Below are 27,084 nucleotides of genomic sequence, written 5' to 3'. Positions count from 1 at the left end.
ACGTCACCCTTCCTTTTAAACATGGTGTGGCGAAACCGAACTCGCCACGTGTCCTTGGAGGGGGCTGCTTGCCCGCCTCTTGCCTTTGGACTATGGACCAGACTTTATGGGAATGTGATACCCCAGATAGCCATACCATGGAGCCTATCTATATAATAAAAGACTATGGGAAAGACTTTAGCTCCATGGCAATTGTACTGTGTGAGTAGGATCTGCGCGCTATTCGGTAGTTTTGTGCGTGCAGATCCCAGCTATCTGGGGATAGGTGAAATGTCTGTGTGTTATGTGTAAATGTGACTTTATGTATTTTAAAGTGTTTTATGTTGTTTTGCAACCATGTGGTTAATGGAGTCTGCCTTTAGTCCTGGGTAATTGGATTACTTCTCCAATTAACTCCAGGGCAGAAGGGAGGAAACCAGGGTGCATTGTGGGGATGTTTTTCTGCCAGCCAGAAAGGAACAAAAGATACTTTTAGTAACTTTTTAACCCCTGGTCGGATTCATGCCATTTTTTAATATGTTGTTCCCCTGAATGGATTGATTGTGGATATGTATTTTTATGTGAATGTGATGTATGGTTTTAAAGTTATGAAAGTTGTGTAAAAGTATATTTTACACTGTATGCATAATGGGATTATGTGTCACACTAAGGGGAGGGGATGTGTGGGAGGTAACATCTATGTCATTGGTTCTTTTATGCCTCCCCCTGGGTGTGGCCTGTATGTGTGAGTTGGAAATAAAAGCCAGGCTGGATGAGCCAGTCCAGAGTTCCTGTTTTAACCTCAAAGTGATGTGTCGTCTCATTATTGGGGGAAGGATTTATTGTATGCTGTTCCAGTTGACTGCTAGGGGTACAAGCCTATTCGTATGGTTCCTATTCAATGGTCTACAGCATTCATACACTTGGGAGAATTTAAAGGTTTCTTGGATTCGGTGATTATGGTGTCTGCCAGAGTGCTTGGAGCCCTCAGGAAGCACTAGGAGCATCCATTAACGGAGGTACCAAGTCGGGGTGCCAGGTGATCCGTTACACATGGTTTTGTGAAGGGTCTCCACCTATGTTAATCAATTTGCAATCACCGTCTTTGCGTTTGAAAGGTAACTATTTTGTGCTCCTTTTTTGCTTCTCGGTTAAAAAAACTCAAGTGTCTCAAAACGTCTCTGGGTGGGCTTGAACCACCAACCTTTCGGTTAACAGCCGAACGCGCTAACCAATTGCGCCACAGAGACTAAGCACGTGAGGCGAGAGAGCTACGTGGACTAACAAGATTTTGCTCTCACAATGTCTAAATGCTTTTTCAGAGGTTACGGCATCCTCTGCTTTCAAATGCAGCTATGGTTCTTTATCTGCATGCAAATGTAGGTGGAGCCAGCTTCTCCCTTTCAAAATGCACAGAGAAAGGTGTGACAGCAGCAGAGTGGCGCAGCGGAAGCGTGCTGGGCCCATAACCCAGAGGTCGATGGATCGAAACCATCCTCTGCTAAGCAATTTGTTTTTGTTCAAATTTGTAATTCCGTTGGCAATCAAATCCCCAAACCTTAAGAGAAATTCACTTTTCCATGGGTTTTCACTGCTTTCGTTATGTTACCATCCACATCTGAGGTTTTATTGGTTTTAAGTCAATCGATGATAGCTTGCCTGTTAATTTCAAGAAAAATTGCACTTTCTGACCACTCTGTCAACATGTCTGTGTGACGTAACAGATTTCCAAACATTTCTATAGAGATCTCCTTTACATCCTCACTTAACATGTTTAATGAATGTCTTTGGGGTTGTTATTTGTTTTCTTCTATACAATCTGTAGCCTCCGTTTGAATGTAATGTGTTGTTGCAGAAACATTAAAGCTAATTTTACTCTTTGCTGCTGTTTTTCTTTCCTTTTTTTTCTGTTTGGTTAGCGCATGCTTTGCCCATTCCATGTTAAAAATGAATCATCCCAGAGTGGAGTTGATCACCAAACTTTCCGTGCCCATCAAACGTTGCTAAGCTTGATGCAGTGAGGCATTAAAGTCGATTGCTTGTATTTGGACTGTTAACTCCGAGTGAAATGGCACTTTCTGATCATCTGGCACGTCCGTGCGTGTCTTCAAGTTTCAAAACACTTTCCTTAAAAAATTGTCTTCCAACGCTTTTAACATGCTTGTATGATATTTCTCTATTCCGTTTGCAGCCAGCCGTCTTCAATGTTTTTGCTGTTGTTTTTGATGTTTTTGTGGGAAAGATGAGGATTTTCATATTTTTTTGCTTATTGGTTAGCAAATGCTTTGCCCCTCCTGAAAAAGGAATGGTCCCGGAGTGGGGTTTCAACAGCACGCTTCGGGCGCTCATCACATGCTGATATGAGAAATGCAATGTGTTTGAAATTGCAGACACTTTCCCAATGAATGACGATGGATAGGAGCAGTCCCCTGTTCAGGTTCCCTTTGATCGAGCCCAATTTTCTGGCCAATCGGTTGACAACGGAATGAAGAATGAACTTCCTGTTCACTTCTGATGATGTTTTACGTGCTTTTGATGAAGTTTCAATTGGAAAGCACCGTCATAGATATGACGTCACCCTTCCTTTTAAACATGGTTTTGTGAAGGGTCTCCACCTATGTTAATCAATTTGCAATCACCGTATTTGCGTTTGAAAGGTAACTATTTTGTGCTCCTTTTTTGCTTCTCGGTTAAAAAAACTCAAGTGTCTCAAAACGTCCCTGGGTGGGCTTGAACCACCAACCTTTCGGTTAACAGCCGAACGCGCTAACCAATTGCGCCACAGAGACTAAGCACGTGAGGCGAGAGGCGAGAGGCGAGAGGCGAGAGGCGAGAGAGCTACGTGGACTAACAAGATTTTGCTCTCACAATGTCTAAATGCTTTTTCAGAGGTTACGGCATCCTCTGCTTTCAAATGCAGCTATGGTTCTTTATCTGCATGCAAATGTAGGTGGAGCCAGCTTCTCCCTTTCAAAATGCACAGAGAAAGGTGTGACAGCAGCAGAGTGGCGCAGCGGAAGCGTGCTGGGCCCATAACCCAGAGGTCGATGGATCGAAACCATCCTCTGCTAAGCAATTTGTTTTTGTTCAAATTTGTAATTCCGTTGGCAATCAAATCCCCAAACCTTAAGAGAAATTCACTTTTCCATGGGTTTTCACTGCTTTCGTTATGTTACCATCCACATCTGAGGTTTTATTGGTTTTAAGTCAATCGATGATAGCTTGCCTGTTAATTTCAAGAAAAATTGCACTTTCTGACCACTCTGTCAACATGTCTGTGTGACGTAACAGATTTCCAAACATTTCTATAGAGATCTCCTTTACGTCCTCACTTAACATGTTTAATGAATGTCTTTGGGGTTGTTATTTGTTTTCTTCTATACAATCTGTAGCCTCCGTTTGAATGTAATGTGTTGTTGCAGAAACATTAAAGCTAATTTTACTCTTTGCTGCTGTTTTTCTTTCCTTTTTTTTCTGTTTGGTTAGCGCATGCTTTGCCCATTCCATGTTAAAAATGAATCATCCCAGAGTGGAGTTGATCACCAAACTTTCCGTGCCCATCAAACGTTGCTAAGCTTGATGCAGTGAGGCATTAAAGTCGATTGCTTGTATTTGGACTGTTAACTCCGAGTGAAATGGCACTTTCTGATCATCTGGCACGTCCGTGCGTGTCTTCAAGTTTCAAAACACTTTCCTTAAAAAATTGTCTTCCAACGCTTTTAACATGCTTGTATGATATTTCTCTATTCCGTTTGCAGCCAGCCGTCTTCAATGTTTTTGCTGTTGTTTTTGATGTTTTTGTGGGAAAGATGAGGATTTTCATATTTTTTTGCTTATTGGTTAGCAAATGCTTTGCCCCTCCTGCATTGAAAAAGGAATGGTCCCGGAGTGGGGTTTCAACAGCACGCTTCGGGCGCTCATCACATGCTGATATGAGAAATGCAATGTGTTTGAAATTGCAGACACTTTCCCAATGAATGACGATGGATAGGAGCAGTCCCCTGTTCAGGTTCCCTTTGATCGAGCCCAATTTTCTGGCCAATCGGTTGACAACGGAATGAAGAATGAACTTCCTGTTCACTTCTGATGATGTTTTACGTGCTTTTGATGAAGTTTCAATTGGAAAGCACCGTCATAGATATGACGTCACCCTTCCTTTTAAACATGGTTTTGTGAAGGGTCTCCACCTATGTTAATCAATTTGCAGTCACCGTATTTGCGTTTGAAAGGTAACTATTTTGTGCTCCTTTTTTGCTTCTCGGTTAAAAAAACTCAAGTGTCTCAAAACATCCCTGGGTGGGCTTGAACCACCAACCTTTCGGTTAACAGCCGAACGCGCTAACCAATTGCGCCACAGAGACTAAGCACGTGAGGCGAGAGAGCTACGTGGACTAACAAGATTTTGCTCTCACAATGTCTAAATGCTTTTTCAGAGGTTACGGCATCCTCTGCTTTCAAATGCAGCTATGGTTCTTTATCTGCATGCAAATGTAGGTGGAGCCAGCTTCTCCCTTTCAAAATGCACAGAGAAAGGTGTGACAGCAGCAGAGTGGCGCAGCGGAAGCGTGCTGGGCCCATAACCCAGAGGTCGATGGATCGAAACCATCCTCTGCTAAGCAATTTGTTTTTGTTCAAATTTGTAATTCCATTGGCAATCAAATCCCCAAACCTTAAGAGAAATTCACTTTTCCATGGGTTTTCACTGCTTTCGTTATGTTACCATCCACATCTGAGGTTTTATTGGTTTTAAGTCAATCGATGATAGCTTGCCTGTTAATTTCAAGAAAAATTGCACTTTCTGACCACTCTGTCAACATGTCTGTGTGACGTAACAGATTTCCAAACATTTCTATAGAGATCTCCTTTACGTCCTCACTTAACATGTTTAATGAATGTCTTTGGGGTTGTTATTTGTTTTCTTCTATACAATCTGTAGCCTCCGTTTGAATGTAATGTGTTGTTGCAGAAACATTAAAGCTAATTTTACTCTTTGCTGCTGTTTTTCTTTCCTTTTTTTTCTGTTTGGTTAGCGCATGCTTTGCCCATTCCATGTTAAAAATGAATCATCCCAGAGTGGAGTTGATCACCAAACTTTCCGTGCCCATCAAACGTTGCTAAGCTTGATGCAGTGAGGCATTAAAGTCGATTGCTTGTATTTGGACTGTTAACTCCGAGTGAAATGGCACTTTCTGATCATCTGGCACGTCCGTGCGTGTCTTCAAGTTTCAAAACACTTTCCTTAAAAAATTGTCTTCCAACGCTTTTAACATGCTTGTATGATATTTCTCTATTCCGTTTGCAGCCAGCCGTCTTCAATGTTTTTGCTGTTGTTTTTGATGTTTTTGTGGGAAAGATGAGGATTTTCATATTTTTTTGCTTATTGGTTAGCAAATGCTTTGCCCCTCCTGCATTGAAAAAGGAATGGTCCCGGAGTGGGGTTTCAACAGCACGCTTCGGGCGCTCATCACATGCTGATATGAGAAATGCAATGTGTTTGAAATTGCAGACACTTTCCCAATGAATGACGATGGATAGGAGCAGTCCCCTGTTCAGGTTCCCTTTGATCGAGCCCAATTTTCTGGCCAATCGGTTGACAACGGAATGAAGAATGAACTTCCTGTTCACTTCTGATGATGTTTTACGTGCTTTTGAAGAAATTTCAATTGGAAAGCACCGTCATAGATATGACGTCACCCTTCCTTTTAAACATGGTGTGGCGAAACCGAACTCGCCACGTGTCCTTGGAGGGGGCTGCTTGCCCGCCTCTTGCCTTTGGACTATGGACCAGACTTTATGGGAATGTGATACCCCAGATAGCCATACCATGGAGCCTATCTATATAATAAAAGACTATGGGAAAGACTTTAGCTCCATGGCAATTGTACTGTGTGAGTAGGATCTGCGCGCTATTCGGTAGTTTTGTGCGTGCAGATCCCAGCTATCTGGGGATAGGTGAAATGTCTGTGTGTTATGTGTAAATGTGACTTTATGTATTTTAAAGTGTTTTATGTTGTTTTGCAACCATGTGGTTAATGGAGTCTGCCTTTAGTCCTGGGTAATTGGATTACTTCTCCAATTAACTCCAGGGCAGAAGGGAGGAAACCAGGGTGCATTGTGGGGATGTTTTTCTGCCAGCCAGAAAGGAACAAAAGATACTTTTAGTAACTTTTTAACCCCTGGTCGGATTCATGCCATTTTTTAATATGTTGTTCCCCTGAATGGATTGATTGTGGATATGTATTTTTATGTGAATGTGATGTATGGTTTTAAAGTTATGAAAGTTGTGTAAAAGTATATTTTACACTGTATGCATAATGGGATTATGTGTCACACTAAGGGGAGGGGATGTGTGGGAGGTAACATCTATGTCATTGGTTCTTTTATGCCTCCCCCTGGGTGTGGCCTGTATGTGTGAGTTGGAAATAAAAGCCAGGCTGGATGAGCCAGTCCAGAGTTCCTGTTTTAACCTCAAAGTGATGTGTCGTCTCATTATTGGGGGAAGGATTTATTGTATGCTGTTCCAGTTGACTGCTAGGGGTACAAGCCTATTCGTATGGTTCCTATTCAATGGTCTACAGCATTCATACACTTGGGAGAATTTAAAGGTTTCTTGGATTCGGTGATTATGGTGTCTGCCAGAGTGCTTGGAGCCCTCAGGAAGCACTAGGAGCATCCATTAACGGAGGTACCAAGTCGGGGTGCCAGGTGATCCGTTACACATGGTTTTGTGAAAGGTCTCCACCTATGTTAATCAATTTGCAATCACCGTCTTTGCGTTTGAAAGGTAACTATTTTGTGCTCCTTTTTTGCTTCTCGGTTAAAAAAACTCAAGTGTCTCAAAACGTCCCTGGGTGGGCTTGAACCACCAACCTTTCGGTTAACAGCCGAACGCGCTAACCAATTGCGCCACAGAGACTAAGCACGTGAGGCGAGAGAGCTACGTGGACTAACAAGATTTTGCTCTCACAATGTCTAAATGCTTTTTCAGAGGTTACGGCATCCTCTGCTTTCAAATGCAGCTATGGTTCTTTATCTGCATGCAAATGTAGGTGGAGCCAGCTTCTCCCTTTCAAAATGCACAGAGAAAGGTGTGACAGCAGCAGAGTGGCGCAGCGGAAGCGTGCTGGGCCCATAACCCAGAGGTCGATGGATCGAAACCATCCTCTGCTAAGCAATTTGTTTTTGTTCAAATTTGTAATTCCGTTGGCAATCAAATCCCCAAACCTTAAGAGAAATTCACTTTTCCATGGGTTTTCACTGCTTTCGTTATGTTACCATCCACATCTGAGGTTTTATTGGTTTTAAGTCAATCGATGATAGCTTGCCTGTTAATTTCAAGAAAAATTGCACTTTCTGACCACTCTGTCAACATGTCTGTGTGACGTAACAGATTTCCAAACATTTCTATAGAGATCTCCTTTACGTCCTCACTTAACATGTTTAATGAATGTCTTTGGGGTTGTTATTTGTTTTCTTCTATACAATCTGTAGCCTCCGTTTGAATGTAATGTGTTGTTGCAGAAACATTAAAGCTAATTTTACTCTTTGCTGCTGTTTTTCTTTCCTTTTTTTTCTGTTTGGTTAGCGCATGCTTTGCCCATTCCATGTTAAAAATGAATCATCCCAGAGTGGAGTTGATCACCAAACTTTCCGTGCCCATCAAACGTTGCTAAGCTTGATGCAGTGAGGCATTAAAGTCGATTGCTTGTATTTGGACTGTTAACTCCGAGTGAAATGGCACTTTCTGATCATCTGGCACGTCCGTGCGTGTCTTCAAGTTTCAAAACACTTTCCTTAAAAAATTGTCTTCCAACGCTTTTAACATGCTTGTATGATATTTCTCTATTCCGTTTGCAGCCAGCCGTCTTCAATGTTTTTGCTGTTGTTTTTGATGTTTTTGTGGGAAAGATGAGGATTTTCATATTTTTTTGCTTATTGGTTAGCAAATGCTTTGCCCCTCGTGCATTGAAAAAGGAATGGTCCCGGAGTGGGGTTTCAACAGCACGCTTCGGGCGCTCATCACATGCTGATATGAGAAATGCAATGTGTTTGAAATTGCAGACACTTTCCCAATGAATGACGATGGATAGGAGCAGTCCCCTGTTCAGGTTCCCTTTGATCGAGCCCAATTTTCTGGCCAATCGGTTGACAACGGAATGAAGAATGAACTTCCTGTTCACTTCTGATGATGTTTTACGTGCTTTTGATGAAGTTTCAATTGGAAAGCACCGTCATAGATATGACGTCACCCTTCCTTTTAAACATGGTTTTGTGAAGGGTCTCCACCTATGTTAATCAATTTGCAATCACCGTATTTGCGTTTGAAAGGTAACTATTTTGTGCTCCTTTTTTGCTTCTCGGTTAAAAAAACTCAAGTGTCTCAAAACGTCCCTGGGTGGGCTTGAACCACCAACCTTTCGGTTAACAGCCGAACGCGCTAACCAATTGCGCCACAGAGACTAAGCACGTGAGGCGAGAGAGCTACGTGGACTAACAAGATTTTGCTCTCACAATGTCTAAATGCTTTTTCAGAGGTTACGGCATCCTCTGCTTTCAAATGCAGCTATGGTTCTTTATCTGCATGCAAATGTAGGTGGAGCCAGCTTCTCCCTTTCAAAATGCACAGAGAAAGGTGTGACAGCAGCAGAGTGGTGCAGCGGAAGCGTGCTGGGCCCATAACCCAGAGGTCGATGGATCGAAACCATCCTCTGCTAAGCAATTTGTTTTTGTTCAAATTTGTAATTCCGTTGGCAATCAAATCCCCAAACCTTAAGAGAAATTCACTTTTCCATGGGTTTTCACTGCTTTCGTTATGTTACCATCCACATCTGAGGTTTTATTGGTTTTAAGTCAATCGATGATAGCTTGCCTGTTAATTTCAAGAAAAATTGCACTTTCTGACCACTCTGTCAACATGTCTGTGTGACGTAACAGATTTCCAAACATTTCTATAGAGATCTCCTTTACGTCCTCACTTAACATGTTTAATGAATGTCTTTGGGGTTGTTATTTGTTTTCTTCTATACAATCTGTAGCCTCCGTTTGAATGTAATGTGTTGTTGCAGAAACATTATAGCTAATTTTACTCTTTGCTGCTGTTTTTCTTTCCTTTTTTTCTGTTTGGTTAGCGCATGCTTTGCCCATTCCATGTTAAAAATGAATCATCCCAGAGTGGAGTTGATCACCAAACTTTCCGTGCCCATCAAACGTTGCTAAGCTTGATGCAGTGAGGCATTAAAGTCGATTGCTTGTATTTGGACTGTTAACTCCGAGTGAAATGGCACTTTCTGATCATCTGGCACGTCCGTGCGTGTCTTCAAGTTTCAAAACACTTTCCTTAAAAAATTGTCTTCCAACGCTTTTAACATGCTTGTATGATATTTCTCTATTCCGTTTGCAGCCAGCCGTCTTCAATGTTTTTGCTGTTGTTTTTGATGTTTTTGTGGGAAAGATGAGGATTTTCATATTTTTTTGCTTATTGGTTAGCAAATGCTTTGCCCCTCCTGCATTGAAAAAGGAATGGTCCCGGAGTGGGGTTTCAACAGCACGCTTCGGGCGCTCATCACATGCTGATATGAGAAATGCAATGTGTTTGAAATTGCAGACACTTTCCCAATGAATGACGATGGATAGGAGCAGTCCCCTGTTCAGGTTCCCTTTGATCGAGCCCAATTTTCTGGCCAATCGGTTGACAACGGAATGAAGAATGAACTTCCTGTTCACTTCTGATGATGTTTTACGTGCTTTTGATGAAGTTTCAATTGGAAAGCACCGTCATAGATATGACGTCACCCTTCCTTTTAAACATGGTTTTGTGAAGGGTCTCCACCTATGTTAATCAATTTGCAATCACCGTCTTTGCGTTTGAAAGGTAACTATTTTGTGCTCCTTTTTTGCTTCTCGGTTAAAAAAACTCAAGTGTCTCAAAACGTCCCTGGGTGGGCTTGAACCACCAACCTTTCGGTTAACAGCCGAACGCGCTAACCAATTGCGCCACAGAGACTAAGCACGTGAGGCGAGAGGCGAGAGGCGAGAGGCGAGAGGCGAGAGGCGAGAGGCGAGAGAGCTACGTGGACTAACAAGATTTTGCTCTCACAATGTCTAAATGCTTTTTCAGAGGTTACGGCATCCTCTGCTTTCAAATGCAGCTATGGTTCTTTATCTGCATGCAAATGTAGGTGGAGCCAGCTTCTCCCTTTCAAAATGCACAGAGAAAGGTGTGACAGCAGCAGAGTGGCGCAGCGGAAGCGTGCTGGGCCCATAACCCAGAGGTCGATGGATCGAAACCATCCTCTGCTAAGCAATTTGTTTTTGTTCAAATTTGTAATTCCGTTGGCAATCAAATCCCCAAACCTTAAGAGAAATTCACTTTTCCATGGGTTTTCACTGCTTTCGTTATGTTACCATCCACATCTGAGGTTTTATTGGTTTTAAGTCAATCGATGATAGCTTGCCTGTTAATTTCAAGAAAAATTGCACTTTCTGACCACTCTGTCAACATGTCTGTGTGACGTAACAGATTTCCAAACATTTCTATAGAGATCTCCTTTACGTCCTCACTTAACATGTTTAATGAATGTCTTTGGGGTTGTTATTTGTTTTCTTCTATACAATCTGTAGCCTCCGTTTGAATGTAATGTGTTGTTGCAGAAACATTAAAGCTAATTTTACTCTTTGCTGCTGTTTTTCTTTCCTTTTTTTTCTGTTTGGTTAGCGCATGCTTTGCCCATTCCATGTTAAAAATGAATCATCCCAGAGTGGAGTTGATCACCAAACTTTCCGTGCCCATCAAACGTTGCTAAGCTTGATGCAGTGAGGCATTAAAGTCGATTGCTTGTATTTGGACTGTTAACTCCGAGTGAAATGGCACTTTCTGATCATCTGGCACGTCCGTGCGTGTCTTCAAGTTTCAAAACACTTTCCTTAAAAAATTGTCTTCCAACGCTTTTAACATGCTTGTATGATATTTCTCTATTCCGTTTGCAGCCAGCCGTCTTCAATGTTTTTGCTGTTGTTTTTGATGTTTTTGTGGGAAAGATGAGGATTTTCATATTTTTTTGCTTATTGGTTAGCAAATGCTTTGCCCCTCCTGCATTGAAAAAGGAATGGTCCCGGAGTGGGGTTTCAACAGCACGCTTCGGGCGCTCATCACATGCTGATATGAGAAATGCAATGTGTTTGAAATTGCAGACACTTTCCCAATGAATGACGATGGATAGGAGCAGTCCCCTGTTCAGGTTCCCTTTGATCGAGCCCAATTTTCTGGCCAATCGGTTGACAACGGAATGAAGAATGAACTTCCTGTTCACTTCTGATGATGTTTTACGTGCTTTTGATGAAGTTTCAATTGGAAAGCAACGTCATAGATATGACGTCAACCTTCCTTTTAAACATGGTTTTGTGAAGGGTCTCCACCTATGTTAATCAATTTGCAGTCACCGTATTTGCGTTTGAAAGGTAACTATTTTGTGCTCCTTTTTTGCTTCTCGGTTAAAAAAACTCAAGTGTCTCAAAACGTCCCTGGGTGGGCTTGAACCACCAACCTTTCGGTTAACAGCCGAACGCGCTAACCAATTGCGCCACAGAGACTAAGCACGTGAGGCGAGAGAGCTACGTGGACTAACAAGATTTTGCTCTCACAATGTCTAAATGCTTTTTCAGAGGTTACGGCATCCTCTGCTTTCAAATGCAGCTATGGTTCTTAATCTGCATGCAAATGTAGGTGGAGCCAGCTTCTCCCTTTCAAAATGCACAGAGAAAGGTGTGACAGCAGCAGAGTGGCGCAGCGGAAGCGTGCTGGGCCCATAACCCAGAGGTCGATGGATCGAAACCATCCTCTGCTAAGCAATTTGTTTTTGTTCAAATTTGTAATTCCGTTGGCAATCAAATCCCCAAACCTTAAGAGAAATTCACTTTTCCATGGGTTTTCACTGCTTTCGTTATGTTACCATCCACATCTGAGGTTTTATTGGTTTTAAGTCAATCGATGATAGCTTGCCTGTTAATTTCAAGAAAAATTGCACTTTCTGACCACTCTGTCAACATGTCTGTGTGACGTAACAGATTTCCAAACATTTCTATAGAGATCTCCTTTACGTCCTCACTTAACATGTTTAATGAATGTCTTTGGGGTTGTTATTTGTTTTCTTCTATACAATCTGTAGCCTCCGTTTGAATGTAATGTGTTGTTGCAGAAACATTAAAGCTAATTTTACTCTTTGCTGCTGTTTTTCTTTCCTTTTTTTTCTGTTTGGTTAGCGCATGCTTTGCCCATTCCATGTTAAAAATGAATCATCCCAGAGTGGAGTTGATCACCAAACTTTCCGTGCCCATCAAACGTTGCTAAGCTTGATGCAGTGAGGCATTAAAGTCGATTGCTTGTATTTGGACTGTTAACTCCGAGTGAAATGGCACTTTCTGATCATCTGGCACGTCCGTGCGTGTCTTCAAGTTTCAAAACACTTTCCTTAAAAAATTGTCTTCCAACGCTTTTAACATGCTTGTATGATATTTCTCTATTCCGTTTGCAGCCAGCCGTCTTCAATGTTTTTGCTGTTGTTTTTGATGTTTTTGTGGGAAAGATGAGGATTTTCATATTTTTTTGCTTATTGGTTAGCAAATGCTTTGCCCCTCCTGCATTGAAAAAGGAATGGTCCCGGAGTGGGGTTTCAACAGCACGCTTCGGGCGCTCATCACATGCTGATATGAGAAATGCAATGTGTTTGAAATTGCAGACACTTTCCCAATGAATGACGATGGATAGGAGCAGTCCCCTGTTCAGGTTCCCTTTGATCGAGCCCAATTTTCTGGCCAATCGGTTGACAACGGAATGAAGAATGAACTTCCTGTTCACTTCTGATGATGTTTTACGTGCTTTTGATGAAGTTTCAATTGGAAAGCACCGTCATAGATATGACGTCACCCTTCCTTTTAAACATGGTTTTGTGAAGGGTCTCCACCTATGTTAATCAATTTGCAGTCACCGTCTTTGCGTTTGAAAGGTAACTATTTTGTGCTCCTTTTTTGCTTCTCGGTTAAAAAAACTCAAGTGTCTCAAAACGTCCCTGGGTGGGCTTGAACCACCAACCTTTCGGTTAACAGCCGAACGCGCTAACCAATTGCGCCACAGAGACTAAGCACGTGAGGCGAGAGGCGAGAGGCGAGAGGCGAGAGGCGAGAGGCGAGAGAGCTACGTGGACTAACAAGATTTTGCTCTCACAATGTCTAAATGCTTTTTCAGAGGTTACGGCATCCTCTGCTTTCAAATGCAGCTATGGTTCTTTATCTGCATGCAAATGTAGGTGGAGCCAGCTTCTCCCTTTCAAAATGCACAGAGAAAGGTGTGACAGCAGCAGAGTGGCGCAGCGGAAGCGTGCTGGGCCCATAACCCAGAGGTCGATGGATCGAAACCATCCTCTGCTAAGCAATTTGTTTTTGTTCAAATTTGTAATTCCGTTGGCAATCAAATCCCCAAACCTTAAGAGAAATTCACTTTTCCATGGGTTTTCACTGCTTTCGTTATGTTACCATCCACATCTGAGGTTTTATTGGTTTTAAGTCAATCGATGATAGCTTGCCTGTTAATTTCAAGAAAAATTGCACTTTCTGACCACTCTGTCAACATGTCTGTGTGACGTAACAGATTTCCAAACATTTCTATAGAGATCTCCTTTACGTCCTCACTTAACATGTTTAATGAATGTCTTTGGGGTTGTTATTTGTTTTCTTCTATACAATCTGTAGCCTCCGTTTGAATGTAATGTGTTGTTGCAGAAACATTAAAGCTAATTTTACTCTTTGCTGCTGTTTTTCTTTCCTTTTTTTTCTGTTTGGTTAGCGCATGCTTTGCCCATTCCATGTTAAAAATGAATCATCCCAGAGTGGAGTTGATCACCAAACTTTCCGTGCCCATCAAACGTTGCTAAGCTTGATGCAGTGAGGCATTAAAGTCGATTGCTTGTATTTGGACTGTTAACTCCGAGTGAAATGGCACTTTCTGATCATCTGGCACGTCCGTGCGTGTCTTCAAGTTTCAAAACACTTTCCTTAAAAAATTGTCTTCCAACGCTTTTAACATGCTTGTATGATATTTCTCTATTCCGTTTGCAGCCAGCCGTCTTCAATGTTTTTGCTGTTGTTTTTGATGTTTTTGTGGGAAAGATGAGGATTTTCATATTTTTTTGCTTATTGGTTAGCAAATGCTTTGCCCCTCCTGCATTGAAAAAGGAATGGTCCCGGAGTGGGGTTTCAACAGCACGCTTCGGGCGCTCATCACATGCTGATATGAGAAATGCAATGTGTTTGAAATTGCAGACACTTTCCCAATGAATGACGATGGATAGGAGCAGTCCCCTGTTCAGGTTCCCTTTGATCGAGCCCAATTTTCTGGCCAATCGGTTGACAACGGAATGAAGAATGAACTTCCTGTTCACTTCTGATGATGTTTTACGTGCTTTTGATGAAGTTTCAATTGGAAAGCAACGTCATAGATATGACGTCAACCTTCCTTTTAAACATGGTTTTGTGAAGGGTCTCCACCTATGTTAATCAATTTGCAGTCACCGTATTTGCGTTTGAAAGGTAACTATTTTGTGCTCCTTTTTTGCTTCTCGGTTAAAAAAACTCAAGTGTCTCAAAACGTCCCTGGGTGGGCTTGAACCACCAACCTTTCGGTTAACAGCCGAACGCGCTAACCAATTGCGCCACAGAGACTAAGCACGTGAGGCGAGAGAGCTACGTGGACTAACAAGATTTTGCTCTCACAATGTCTAAATGCTTTTTCAGAGGTTACGGCATCCTCTGCTTTCAAATGCAGCTATGGTTCTTAATCTGCATGCAAATGTAGGTGGAGCCAGCTTCTCCCTTTCAAAATGCACAGAGAAAGGTGTGACAGCAGCAGAGTGGCGCAGCGGAAGCGTGCTGGGCCCATAACCCAGAGGTCGATGGATCGAAACCATCCTCTGCTAAGCAATTTGTTTTTGTTCAAATTTGTAATTCCGTTGGCAATCAAATCCCCAAACCTTAAGAGAAATTCACTTTTCCATGGGTTTTCACTGCTTTCGTTATGTTACCATCCACATCTGAGGTTTTATTGGTTTTAAGTCAATCGATGATAGCTTGCCTGTTAATTTCAAGAAAAATTGCACTTTCTGACCACTCTGTCAACATGTCTGTGTGACGTAACAGATTTCCAAACATTTCTATAGAGATCTCCTTTACGTCCTCACTTAACATGTTTAATGAATGTCTTTGGGGTTGTTATTTGTTTTCTTCTATACAATCTGTAGCCTCCGTTTGAATGTAATGTGTTGTTGCAGAAACATTAAAGCTAATTTTACTCTTTGCTGCTGTTTTTCTTTCCTTTTTTTTCTGTTTGGTTAGCGCATGCTTTGCCCATTCCATGTTAAAAATGAATCATCCCAGAGTGGAGTTGATCACCAAACTTTCCGTGCCCATCAAACGTTGCTAAGCTTGATGCAGTGAGGCATTAAAGTCGATTGCTTGTATTTGGACTGTTAACTCCGAGTGAAATGGCACTTTCTGATCATCTGGCACGTCCGTGCGTGTCTTCAAGTTTCAAAACACTTTCCTTAAAAAATTGTCTTCCAACGCTTTTAACATGCTTGTATGATATTTCTCTATTCCGTTTGCAGCCAGCCGTCTTCAATGTTTTTGCTGTTGTTTTTGATGTTTTTGTGGGAAAGATGAGGATTTTCATATTTTTTTGCTTATTGGTTAGCAAATGCTTTGCCCCTCCTGCATTGAAAAAGGAATGGTCCCGGAGTGGGGTTTCAACAGCACGCTTCGGGCGCTCATCACATGCTGATATGAGAAATGCAATGTGTTTGAAATTGCAGACACTTTCCCAATGAATGACGATGGATAGGAGCAGTCCCCTGTTCAGGTTCCCTTTGATCGAGCCCAATTTTCTGGCCAATCGGTTGACAACGGAATGAAGAATGAACTTCCTGTTCACTTCTGATGATGTTTTACGTGCTTTTGATGAAGTTTCAATTGGAAAGCACCGTCATAGATATGACGTCACCCTTCCTTTTAAACATGGTTTTGTGAAGGGTCTCCACCTATGTTAATCAATTTGCAGTCACCGTCTTTGCGTTTGAAAGGTAACTATTTTGTGCTCCTTTTTTGCTTCTCGGTTAAAAAAACTCAAGTGTCTCAAAACGTCCCTGGGTGGGCTTGAACCACCAACCTTTCGGTTAACAGCCGAACGCGCTAACCAATTGCGCCACAGAGACTAAGCACGTGAGGCGAGAGAGCTACGTGGACTAACAAGATTTTGCTCTCACAATGTCTAAATGCTTTTTCAGAGGTTACGGCATCCTCTGCTTTCAAATGCAGCTATGGTTCTTTATCTGCATGCAAATGTAGGTGGAGCCAGCTTCTCCCTTTCAAAATGCACAGAGAAAGGTGTGACAGCAGCAGAGTGGCGCAGCGGAAGCGTGCTGGGCCCATAACCCAGAGGTCGATGGATCGAAACCATCCTCTGCTAAGCAATTTGTTTTTGTTCAAATTTGTAATTCCGTTGGCAATCAAATCCCCAAACCTTAAGAGAAATTCACTTTTCCATGGGTTTTCACTGCTTTCGTTATGTTACCATCCACATCTGAGGTTTTATTGGTTTTAAGTCAATCGATGATAGCTTGCCTGTTAATTTCAAGAAAAATTGCACTTTCTGACCACTCTGTCAACATGTCTGTGTGACGTAACAGATTTCCAAACATTTCTATAGAGATCTCCTTTACGTCCTCACTTAACATGTTTAATGAATGTCTTTGGGGTTGTTATTTGTTTTCTTCTATACAATCTGTAGCCTCCGTTTGAATGTAATGTGTTGTTGCAGAAACATTAAAGCTAATTTTACTCTTTGCTGCTGTTTTTCTTTCCTTTTTTTTCTGTTTGGTTAGCGCATGCTTTGCCCATTCCATGTTAAAAATGAATCATCCCAGAGTGGAGTTGATCACCAAACTTTCCGTGCCCATCAAACGTTGCTAAGCTTGATGCAGTGAGGCATTAAAGTCGATTGCTTGTATTTGGACTGTTAACTCCGAGTGAAATGGCACTTTCTGATCATCTGGCACGTCCGTGCGTGTCTTCAAGTTTCAAAACACTTTCCTTAAAAAATTGTCTTCCAACGCTTTTAACATGCTTGTATGATATTTCTCTATTCCGTTTGCAGCCAGCCGTCTTCAATGTTTTTGCTGTTGTTTTTGATGTTTTTGTGGGAAAGATGAGGATTTTCATATTTTTTTGCTTATTGGTTAGCAAATGCTTTGCCCCTCCTGCATTGAAAAAGGAATGGTCCCGGAGTGGGGTTTCAACAGCACGCTTCGGGCGCTCATCACATGCTGATATGAGAAATGCAATGTGTTTGAAATTGCAGACACTTTCCCAATGAATGACGATGGATAGGAGCAGTCCCCTGTTCAGGTTCCCTTTGATCGAGCCCAATTTTCTGGCCAATCGGTTGACAACGGAATGAAGAATGAACTTCCTGTTCACTTCTGATGATGTTTTACGTGCTTTTGATGAAGTTTCAATTGGAAAGCAACGTCATAGATATGACGTCAACCTTCCTTTTAAACATGGTTTTGTGAAGGGTCTCCACCTATGTTAATCAATTTGCAGTCACCGTATTTGCGTTTGAAAGGTAACTATTTTGTGCTCCTTTTTTGCTTCTCGGTTAAAAAAACTCAAGTGTCTCAAAACGTCCCTGGGTGGGCTTGAACCACCAACCTTTCGGTTAACAGCCGAACGCGCTAACCAATTGCGCCACAGAGATTAAGCACATGAGGCGAGAGAGCTACGTGGACTAACAAGATTTTGCTCTCACAATGTCTAAATGCTTTTTCAGAGGTTACGGCATCCTCTGCTTTCAAATGCAGCTATGGTTCTTTATCTGCATGCAAATGTAGGTGGAGCCAGCTTCTCCCTTTCAAAATGCACAGAGAAAGGTGTGACAGCAGCAGAGTGGCGCAGCGGAAGCGTGCTGGGCCCATAACCCAGAGGTCGATGGATCGAAACTATCCTCTGCTAAGCAATTTGTTTTTGTTCAAATTTGTAATTCCGTTGGCAATCAAATCCCCAAACCTTAAGAGAAATTCACTTTTCCATGGGTTTTCACTGCTTTCGTTATGTTACCATCCACATCTGAGGTTTTATTGGTTTTAAGTCAATCGATGATAGCTTGCCTGTTAATTTCAAGAAAAATTGCACTTTCTGACCACTCTGTCAACATGTCTGTGTGACGTAACAGATTTCCAAACATTTCTATAGAGATCTCCTTTACGTCCTCACTTAACATGTTTAATGAATGTCTTTGGGGTTGTTATTTGTTTTCTTCTATACAATCTGTAGCCTCCGTTTGAATGTAATGTGTTGTTGCAGAAACATTAAAGCTAATTTTACTCTTTGCTGCTGTTTTTCACTCCTTTTTTTTCTGTTTGGTTAGCGCATGCTTTGCCCATTCCATGTTAAAAATGAATCATCCCAGAGTGGAGTTGATCACCAAACTTTCCGTGCCCATCAAACGTTGCTAAGCTTGATGCAGTGAGGCATTAAAGTCGATTGCTTGTATTTGGACTGTTAACTCCGAGTGAAATGGCACTTTCTGATCATCTGGCACGTCCGTGCGTGTCTTCAAGTTTCAAAACACTTTCCTTAAAAAATTGTCTTCCAACGCTTTTAACATACTTGTATGATATTTCTCTATTCCGTTTGCAGCCAGCCGTCTTCAATGTTTTTGCTGTTGTTTTTGATGTTTTTGTGGGAAAGATGAGGATTTTCATATTTTTTTTCTTATTGGTTAGCAAATGCTTTGCCCCTCCTGCATTGAAAAAGGAATGGTCCCGGAGTGGGGTTTCAACAGCACGCTTCGGGCGCTCATCACATGCTGATATGAGAAATGCAATGTGTTTGAAATTGCAGACACTTTCCCAATGAATGACGATGGATAGGAGCAGTCCCCTGTTCAGGTTCCCTTTGATCGAGCCCAATTTTCTGGCCAATCGGTTGACAACGGAATGAAGAATGAACTTCCTGTTCACTTCTGATGATGTTTTACGTGCTTTTGATGAAGTTTCAATTGGAAAGCACCGTCATAGATATGACGTCACCCTTCCTTTTAAACATGGTTTTGTGAAGGGTCTCCACCTATGTTAATCAATTTGCAGTCACCGTCTTTGCGTTTGAAAGGTAACTATTTTGTGCTCCTTTTTTGCTTCTCGGTTAAAAAAACTCAAGTGTCTCAAAACGTCCCTGGGTGGGCTTGAACCACCAACCTTTCGGTTAACAGCCGAACGCGCTAACCAATTGCGCCACAGAGACTAAGCACTTGAGGCGAGAGAGCTACGTGGACTAACAAGATTTTGCTCTCACAATGTCTAAATGCTTTTTCAGAGGTTACGGCATCCTCTGCTTTCAAATGCAGCTATGGTTCTTTATCTGCATGCAAATGTAGGTGGAGCCAGCTTCTCCCTTTCAAAATGCACAGAGAAAGGTGTGACAGCAGCAGAGTGGCGCAGCGGAAGCGTGCTGGGCCCATAACCCAGAGGTCGATGGATCGAAACCATCCTCTGCTAAGCAATTTGTTTTTGTTCAAATTTGTAATTCCGTTGGCAATCAAATCCCCAAACCTTAAGAGAAATTCACTTTTCCATGGGTTTTCACTGCTTTCGTTATGTTACCATCCACATCTGAGGTTTTATTGGTTTTAAGTCAATCGATGATAGCTTGCCTGTTAATTTCAAGAAAAATTGCACTTTCTGACCACTCTGTCAACATGTCTGTGTGACGTAACAGATTTCCAAACATTTCTATAGAGATCTCCTTTACGTCCTCACTTAACATGTTTAATGAATGTCTTTGGGGTTGTTATTTGTTTTCTTCTATACAATCTGTAGCCTCCGTTTGAATGTAATGTGTTGTTGCAGAAACATTAAAGCTAATTTTACTCTTTGCTGCTGTTTTTCTTTCCTTTTTTTTCTGTTTGGTTAGCGCATGCTTTGCCCATTCCATGTTAAAAATGAATCATCCCAGAGTGGAGTTGATCACCAAACTTTCCGTGCCCATCAAACGTTGCTAAGCTTGATGCAGTGAGGCATTAAAGTCGATTGCTTGTATTTGGACTGTTAACTCCGAGTGAAATGGCACTTTCTGATCATCTGGCACGTCCGTGCGTGTCTTCAAGTTTCAAAACACTTTCCTTAAAAAATTGTCTTCCAACGCTTTTAACATACTTGTATGATATTTCTCTATTCCGTTTGCAGCCAGCCGTCTTCAATGTTTTTGCTGTTGTTTTTGATGTTTTTGTGGGAAAGATGAGGATTTTCATATTTTTTTGCTTATTGGTTAGCAAATGCTTTGCCCCTCCTGCATTGAAAAAGGAATGGTCCCGGAGTGGGGTTTCAACAGCACGCTTCGGGCGCTCATCACATGCTGATATGAGAAATGCAATGTGTTTGAAATTGCAGACACTTTCCCAATGAATGACGATGGATAGGAGCAGTCCCCTGTTCAGGTTCCCTTTGATCGAGCCCAATTTTCTGGCCAATCGGTTGACAACGGAATGAAGAATGAACTTCCTGTTCACTTCTGATGATGTTTTACGTGCTTTTGATGAAGTTTCAATTGGAAAGCACCGTCATAGATATGACGTCACCCTTCCTTTTAAACATGGTTTTGTGAAGGGTCTCCACCTATGTTAATCAATTTGCAGTCACCGTCTTTGCGTTTGAAAGGTAACTATTTTGTGCTCCTTTTTTGCTTCTCGGTTAAAAAAACTCAAGTGTCTCAAAACGTCCCTGGGTGGGCTTGAACCACCAACCTTTCGGTTAACAGCCGAACGCGCTAACCAATTGCGCCACAGAGACTAAGCACGTGAGGCGAGAGAGCTACGTGGACTAACAAGATTTTGCTCTCACAATGTCTAAATGCTTTTTCAGAGGTTACGGCATCCTCTGCTTTCAAATGCAGCTATGGTTCTTTATCTGCATGCAAATGTAGGTGGAGCCAGCTTCTCCCTTTCAAAATGCACAGAGAAAGGTGTGACAGCAGCAGAGTGGCGCAGCGGAAGCGTGCTGGGCCCATAACCCAGAGGTCGATGGATCGAAACCATCCTCTGCTAAGCAATTTGTTTTTGTTCAAATTTGTAATTCCGTTGGCAATCAAATCCCCAAACCTTAAGAGAAATTCACTTTTCCATGGGTTTTCACTGCTTTCGTTATGTTACCATCCACATCTGAGGTTTTATTGGTTTTAAGTCAATCGATGATAGCTTGCCTGTTAATTTCAAGAAAAATTGCACTTTCTGACCACTCTGTCAACATGTCTGTGTGACGTAACAGATTTCCAAACATTTCTATAGAGATCTCCTTTACGTCCTCACTTAACATGTTTAATGAATGTCTTTGGGGTTGTTATTTGTTTTCTTCTATACAATCTGTAGCCTCCGTTTGAATGTAATGTGTTGTTGCAGAAACATTAAAGCTAATTTTACTCTTTGCTGCTGTTTTTCTTTCCTTTTTTTTCTGTTTGGTTAGCGCATGCTTTGCCCATTCCATGTTAAAAATGAATCATCCCAGAGTGGAGTTGATCACCAAACTTTCCGTGCCCATCAAACGTTGCTAAGCTTGATGCAGTGAGGCATTAAAGTCGATTGCTTGTATTTGGACTGTTAACTCCGAGTGAAATGGCACTTTCTGATCATCTGGCACGTCCGTGCGTGTCTTCAAGTTTCAAAACACTTTCCTTAAAAAATTGTCTTCCAACGCTTTTAACATGCTTGTATGATATTTCTCTATTCCGTTTGCAGCCAGCCGTCTTCAATGTTTTTGCTGTTGTTTTTGATGTTTTTGTGGGAAAGATGAGGATTTTCATATTTTTTTGCTTATTGGTTAGCAAATGCTTTGCCCCTCCTGCATTGAAAAAGGAATGGTCCCGGAGTGGGGTTTCAACAGCACGCTTCGGGCGCTCATCACATGCTGATATGAGAAATGCAATGTGTTTGAAATTGCAGACACTTTCCCAATGAATGACGATGGATAGGAGCAGTCCCCTGTTCAGGTTCCCTTTGATCGAGCCCAATTTTCTGGCCAATCGGTTGACAACGGAATGAAGAATGAACTTCCTGTTCACTTCTGATGATGTTTTACGTGCTTTTGATGAAGTTTCAATTGGAAAGCAACGTCATAGATATGACGTCAACCTTCCTTTTAAACATGGTTTTGTGAAGGGTCTCCACCTATGTTAATCAATTTGCAGTCACCGTATTTGCGTTTGAAAGGTAACTATTTTGTGCTCCTTTTTTGCTTCTCGGTTAAAAAAACTCAAGTGTCTCAAAACGTCCCTGGGTGGGCTTGAACCACCAACCTTTCGGTTAACAGCCGAACGCGCTAACCAATTGCGCCACAGAGATTAAGCACATGAGGCGAGAGAGCTACGTGGACTAACAAGATTTTGCTCTCACAATGTCTAAATGCTTTTTCAGAGGTTACGGCATCCTCTGCTTTCAAATGCAGCTATGGTTCTTTATCTGCATGCAAATGTAGGTGGAGCCAGCTTCTCCCTTTCAAAATGCACAGAGAAAGGTGTGACAGCAGCAGAGTGGCGCAGCGGAAGCGTGCTGGGCCCATAACCCAGAGGTCGATGGATCGAAACTATCCTCTGCTAAGCAATTTGTTTTTGTTCAAATTTGTAATTCCGTTGGCAATCAAATCCCCAAACCTTAAGAGAAATTCACTTTTCCATGGGTTTTCACTGCTTTCGTTATGTTACCATCCACATCTGAGGTTTTATTGGTTTTAAGTCAATCGATGATAGCTTGCCTGTTAATTTCAAGAAAAATTGCACTTTCTGACCACTCTGTCAACATGTCTGTGTGACGTAACAGATTTCCAAACATTTCTATAGAGATCTCCTTTACGTCCTCACTTAACATGTTTAATGAATGTCTTTGGGGTTGTTATTTGTTTTCTTCTATACAATCTGTAGCCTCCGTTTGAATGTAATGTGTTGTTGCAGAAACATTAAAGCTAATTTTACTCTTTGCTGCTGTTTTTCTTTCCTTTTTTTTCTGTTTGGTTAGCGCATGCTTTGCCCATTCCATGTTAAAAATGAATCATCCCAGAGTGGAGTTGATCACCAAACTTTCCGTGCCCATCAAACGTTGCTAAGCTTGATGCAGTGAGGCATTAAAGTCGATTGCTTGTATTTGGACTGTTAACTCCGAGTGAAATGGCACTTTCTGATCATCTGGCACGTCCGTGCGTGTCTTCAAGTTTCAAAACACTTTCCTTAAAAAATTGTCTTCCAACGCTTTTAACATACTTGTATGATATTTCTCTATTCCGTTTGCAGCCAGCCGTCTTCAATGTTTTTGCTGTTGTTTTTGATGTTTTTGTGGGAAAGATGAGGATTTTCATATTTTTTTTCTTATTGGTTAGCAAATGCTTTGCCCCTCCTGCATTGAAAAAGGAATGGTCCCGGAGTGGGGTTTCAACAGCACGCTTCGGGCGCTCATCACATGCTGATATGAGAAATGCAATGTGTTTGAAATTGCAGACACTTTCCCAATGAATGACGATGGATAGGAGCAGTCCCCTGTTCAGGTTCCCTTTGATCGAGCCCAATTTTCTGGCCAATCGGTTGACAACGGAATGAAGAATGAACTTCCTGTTCACTTCTGATGATGTTTTACGTGCTTTTGATGAAGTTTCAATTGGAAAGCACCGTCATAGATATGACGTCACCCTTCCTTTTAAACATGGTTTTGTGAAGGGTCTCCACCTATGTTAATCAATTTGCAGTCACCGTCTTTGCGTTTGAAAGGTAACTATTTTGTGCTCCTTTTTTGCTTCTCGGTTAAAAAAACTCAAGTGTCTCAAAACGTCCCTGGGTGGGCTTGAACCACCAACCTTTCGGTTAACAGCCGAACGCGCTAACCAATTGCGCCACAGAGACTAAGCACTTGAGGCGAGAGAGCTACGTGGACTAACAAGATTTTGCTCTCACAATGTCTAAATGCTTTTTCAGAGGTTACGGCATCCTCTGCTTTCAAATGCAGCTATGGTTCTTTATCTGCATGCAAATGTAGGTGGAGCCAGCTTCTCCCTTTCAAAATGCACAGAGAAAGGTGTGACAGCAGCAGAGTGGCGCAGCGGAAGCGTGCTGGGCCCATAACCCAGAGGTCGATGGATCGAAACCATCCTCTGCTAAGCAATTTGTTTTTGTTCAAATTTGTAATTCCGTTGGCAATCAAATCCCCAAACCTTAAGAGAAATTCACTTTTCCATGGGTTTTCACTGCTTTCGTTATGTTACCATCCACATCTGAGGTTTTATTGGTTTTAAGTCAATCGATGATAGCTTGCCTGTTAATTTCAAGAAAAATTGCACTTTCTGACCACTCTGTCAACATGTCTGTGTGACGTAACAGATTTCCAAACATTTCTATAGAGATCTCCTTTACGTCCTCACTTAACATGTTTAATGAATGTCTTTGGGGTTGTTATTTGTTTTCTTCTATACAATCTGTAGCCTCCGTTTGAATGTAATGTGTTGTTGCAGAAACATTAAAGCTAATTTTACTCTTTGCTGCTGTTTTTCTTTCCTTTTTTTTCTGTTTGGTTAGCGCATGCTTTGCCCATTCCATGTTAAAAATGAATCATCCCAGAGTGGAGTTGATCACCAAACTTTCCGTGCCCATCAAACGTTGCTAAGCTTGATGCAGTGAGGCATTAAAGTCGATTGCTTGTATTTGGACTGTTAACTCCGAGTGAAATGGCACTTTCTGATCATCTGGCACGTCCGTGCGTGTCTTCAAGTTTCAAAACACTTTCCTTAAAAAATTGTCTTCCAACGCTTTTAACATGCTTGTATGATATTTCTCTATTCCGTTTGCAGCCAGCCGTCTTCAATGTTTTTGCTGTTGTTTTTGATGTTTTTGTGGGAAAGATGAGGATTTTCATATTTTTTTGCTTATTGGTTAGCAAATGCTTTGCCCCTCCTGCATTGAAAAAGGAATGGTCCCGGAGTGGGGTTTCAACAGCACGCTTCGGGCGCTCATCACATGCTGATATGAGAAATGCAATGTGTTTGAAATTGCAGACACTTTCCCAATGAATGACGATGGATAGGAGCAGTCCCCTGTTCAGGTTCCCTTTGATCGAGCCCAATTTTCTGGCCAATCGGTTGACAACGGAATGAAGAATGAACTTCCTGTTCACTTCTGATGATGTTTTACGTGCTTTTGATGAAGTTTCAATTGGAAAGCACCGTCATAGATATGACGTCACCCTTCCTTTTAAACATGGTTTTGTGAAGGGTCTCCACCTATGTTAATCAATTTGCAGTCACCGTATTTGCGTTTGAAAGGTAACTATTTTGTGCTCCTTTTTTGCTTCTCGGTTAAAAAAACTCAAGTGTCTCAAAACGTCCCTGGGTGGGCTTGAACCACCAACCTTTCGGTTAACAGCCGAACGCGCTAACCAATTGCGCCACAGAGACTAAGCACGTGAGGCGAGAGAGCTACGTGGACTAACAAGATTTTGCTCTCACAATGTCTAAATGCTTTTTCAGAGGTTACGGCATCCTCTGCTTTCAAATGCAGCTATGGTTCTTTATCTGCATGCAAATGTAGGTGGAGCCAGCTTCTCCCTTTCAAAATGCACAGAGAAAGGTGTGACAGCAGCAGAGTGGCGCAGCGGAAGCGTGCTGGGCCCATAACCCAGAGGTCGATGGATCGAAACCATCCTCTGCTAAGCAATTTGTTTTTGTTCAAATTTGTAATTCCGTTGGCAATCAAATCCCCAAACCTTAAGAGAAATTCACTTTTCCATGGGTTTTCACTGCTTTCGTTATGTTACCATCCACATCTGAGGTTTTATTGGTTTTAAGTCAATCGATGATAGCTTGCCTGTTAATTTCAAGAAAAATTGCACTTTCTGACCACTCTGTCAACATGTCTGTGTGACGTAACAGATTTCCAAACATTTCTATAGAGATCTCCTTTACGTCCTCACTTAACATGTTTAATGAATGTCTTTGGGGTTGTTATTTGTTTTCTTCTATACAATCTGTAGCCTCCGTTTGAATGTAATGTGTTGTTGCAGAAACATTAAAGCTAATTTTACTCTTTGCTGCTGTTTTTCTTTCCTTTTTTTTCTGTTTGGTTAGCGCATGCTTTGCCCATTCCATGTTAAAAATGAATCATCCCAGAGTGGAGTTGATCACCAAACTTTCCGTGCCCATCAAACGTTGCTAAGCTTGATGCAGTGAGGCATTAAAGTCGATTGCTTGTATTTGGACTGTTAACTCCGAGTGAAATGGCACTTTCTGATCATCTGGCACGTCCGTGCGTGTCTTCAAGTTTCAAAACACTTTCCTTAAAAAATTGTCTTCCAACGCTTTTAACATGCTTGTATGATATTTCTCTATTCCGTTTGCAGCCAGCCGTCTTCAATGTTTTTGCTGTTGTTTTTGATGTTTTTGTGGGAAAGATGAGGATTTTCATATTTTTTTGCTTATTGGTTAGCAAATGCTTTGCCCCTCCTGCATTGAAAAAGGAATGGTCCCGGAGTGGGGTTTCAACAGCACGCTTCGGGCGCTCATCACATGCTGATATGAGAAATGCAATGTGTTTGAAATTGCAGACACTTTCCCAATGAATGACGATGGATAGGAGCAGTCCCCTGTTCAGGTTCCCTTTGATCGAGCCCAATTTTCTGGCCAATCGGTTGACAACGGAATGAAGAATGAACTTCCTGTTCACTTCTGATGATGTTTTACGTGCTTTTGATGAAGTTTCAATTGGAAAGCAACGTCATAGATATGACGTCAACCTTCCTTTTAAACATGGTTTTGTGAAGGGTCTCCACCTATGTTAATCAATTTGCAGTCACCGTATTTGCGTTTGAAAGGTAACTATTTTGTGCTCCTTTTTTGCTTCTCGGTTAAAAAAACTCAAGTGTCTCAAAACGTCCCTGGGTGGGCTTGAACCACCAACCTTTCGGTTAACAGCCGAACGCGCTAACCAATTGCGCCACAGAGATTAAGCACGTGAGGCGAGAGAGCTACGTGGACTAACAAGATT

General features: G+C 41.8%; 13 non-coding genes across 13 annotated transcripts; all 13 read right to left on the bottom strand.

The window, feature by feature from the left end:
• Positions 1-1,155: 1,155 nt before the first annotated feature.
• Positions 1,156-1,229, bottom strand: TRNAN-GUU (transfer RNA asparagine (anticodon GUU)). Its single transcript has one exon. It is a non-coding gene; the product is annotated as a tRNA-Asn (tRNA).
• A 1,465-nt stretch (positions 1,230-2,694) lies between these two features.
• Positions 2,695-2,768, bottom strand: TRNAN-GUU (transfer RNA asparagine (anticodon GUU)). The gene has a single exon. It is a non-coding gene; the product is annotated as a tRNA-Asn (tRNA).
• A 4,053-nt stretch (positions 2,769-6,821) lies between these two features.
• On the bottom strand, positions 6,822-6,895 carry TRNAN-GUU (transfer RNA asparagine (anticodon GUU)). Its single transcript has one exon. It is a non-coding gene; the product is annotated as a tRNA-Asn (tRNA).
• Positions 6,896-8,365: 1,470 nt separating this feature from the next.
• Positions 8,366-8,439, bottom strand: TRNAN-GUU (transfer RNA asparagine (anticodon GUU)). Its single transcript has one exon. It is a non-coding gene; the product is annotated as a tRNA-Asn (tRNA).
• Positions 8,440-9,908: 1,469 nt separating this feature from the next.
• TRNAN-GUU (transfer RNA asparagine (anticodon GUU)) lies at positions 9,909-9,982 on the bottom strand. Its single transcript has one exon. It is a non-coding gene; the product is annotated as a tRNA-Asn (tRNA).
• Positions 9,983-11,494: 1,512 nt separating this feature from the next.
• Positions 11,495-11,568, bottom strand: TRNAN-GUU (transfer RNA asparagine (anticodon GUU)). Its single transcript has one exon. It is a non-coding gene; the product is annotated as a tRNA-Asn (tRNA).
• A 1,470-nt stretch (positions 11,569-13,038) lies between these two features.
• Positions 13,039-13,112, bottom strand: TRNAN-GUU (transfer RNA asparagine (anticodon GUU)). Its single transcript has one exon. It is a non-coding gene; the product is annotated as a tRNA-Asn (tRNA).
• Positions 13,113-14,617: 1,505 nt separating this feature from the next.
• TRNAN-GUU (transfer RNA asparagine (anticodon GUU)) lies at positions 14,618-14,691 on the bottom strand. Its single transcript has one exon. It is a non-coding gene; the product is annotated as a tRNA-Asn (tRNA).
• Positions 14,692-16,161: 1,470 nt separating this feature from the next.
• TRNAN-GUU (transfer RNA asparagine (anticodon GUU)) lies at positions 16,162-16,235 on the bottom strand. The gene has a single exon. It is a non-coding gene; the product is annotated as a tRNA-Asn (tRNA).
• Positions 16,236-19,249: 3,014 nt separating this feature from the next.
• Positions 19,250-19,323, bottom strand: TRNAN-GUU (transfer RNA asparagine (anticodon GUU)). Its single transcript has one exon. It is a non-coding gene; the product is annotated as a tRNA-Asn (tRNA).
• Positions 19,324-20,793: 1,470 nt separating this feature from the next.
• TRNAN-GUU (transfer RNA asparagine (anticodon GUU)) lies at positions 20,794-20,867 on the bottom strand. Its single transcript has one exon. It is a non-coding gene; the product is annotated as a tRNA-Asn (tRNA).
• Positions 20,868-23,881: 3,014 nt separating this feature from the next.
• Positions 23,882-23,955, bottom strand: TRNAN-GUU (transfer RNA asparagine (anticodon GUU)). Its single transcript has one exon. It is a non-coding gene; the product is annotated as a tRNA-Asn (tRNA).
• A 1,470-nt stretch (positions 23,956-25,425) lies between these two features.
• Positions 25,426-25,499, bottom strand: TRNAN-GUU (transfer RNA asparagine (anticodon GUU)). Its single transcript has one exon. It is a non-coding gene; the product is annotated as a tRNA-Asn (tRNA).
• Between the last annotated feature and the right edge of the window lie 1,585 nt (positions 25,500-27,084).

This window comes from Pelobates fuscus, chromosome 2 (genome assembly GCF_036172605.1).
Source record: "Pelobates fuscus isolate aPelFus1 chromosome 2, aPelFus1.pri, whole genome shotgun sequence".
Classification (NCBI taxonomy): Eukaryota; Metazoa; Chordata; class Amphibia; order Anura; family Pelobatidae; genus Pelobates; species Pelobates fuscus.
Note: the sequence above shows the minus strand (reverse complement) of the source record. Positions and strands in the feature narration are given on the sequence as shown.